Raw genomic sequence first — 662 nt, 5'->3', positions numbered from 1 at the left:
AACATGGCATGCCAAAGCCTTGGCCAGCAGCATGCCATGCCCTGGCCTTGGCAAGCATGTCATGCCACGGCCTTGGCCAGCAGCATGCCATGCCACGGCCTTGGCCAGCAGCATGCCATGCCCCGGCCTTGGCCAGCATGTCATGCCACGGCCTTGGCCAGCAGCATGCCATGCCACAGCCTTGGCCAGCAGCATGCCATGCCACAGCCTTGGCCAGCAACATGGCATGCCAAAGCCTTGGCCAGCAGCACGCCATGCCCCGGCCTTGGCAAGCTTGTCATGCCACGGCCATGGCCAGCAGCGTGCTATGCCCCGGCCTTGGCCAGCAGCGTGCCATGCCACGACCTTGGCCAGCAGCTTGCCATGCCCCGGCCTTGGCCAGCATGTCATGCCACGGCCTTGGCCAGCAGCATGCCATGCCACGGCCTTGGCCAGCAACATGGCATGCCGCGGCCTTGGCCAGCAGCATGCCATGCCCTGGCCTTGGCAAGCATGTCATGCCACGGCCTTGGCCAGCAGCATGCCATGCCACGGCCTTGGCCAGCAGCATGCCATGCCCCGGCCTTGGCCAGCATGTCATGCCACGGCCTTGGCCAGCAGCATGCCATGCCACAGCCTTGGCCAGCAGCATGCCATGCCACAGCCTTGGCCAGCAGCATGCC

The sequence above is a fragment of the Camellia sinensis genome, chromosome 12, assembly GCF_055761805.1.
Source record: "Camellia sinensis isolate YWXY chromosome 12, ASM5576180v1, whole genome shotgun sequence".
NCBI classification, from domain to species: Eukaryota; Viridiplantae; Streptophyta; class Magnoliopsida; order Ericales; family Theaceae; genus Camellia; species Camellia sinensis.
Note: the sequence above shows the minus strand (reverse complement) of the source record.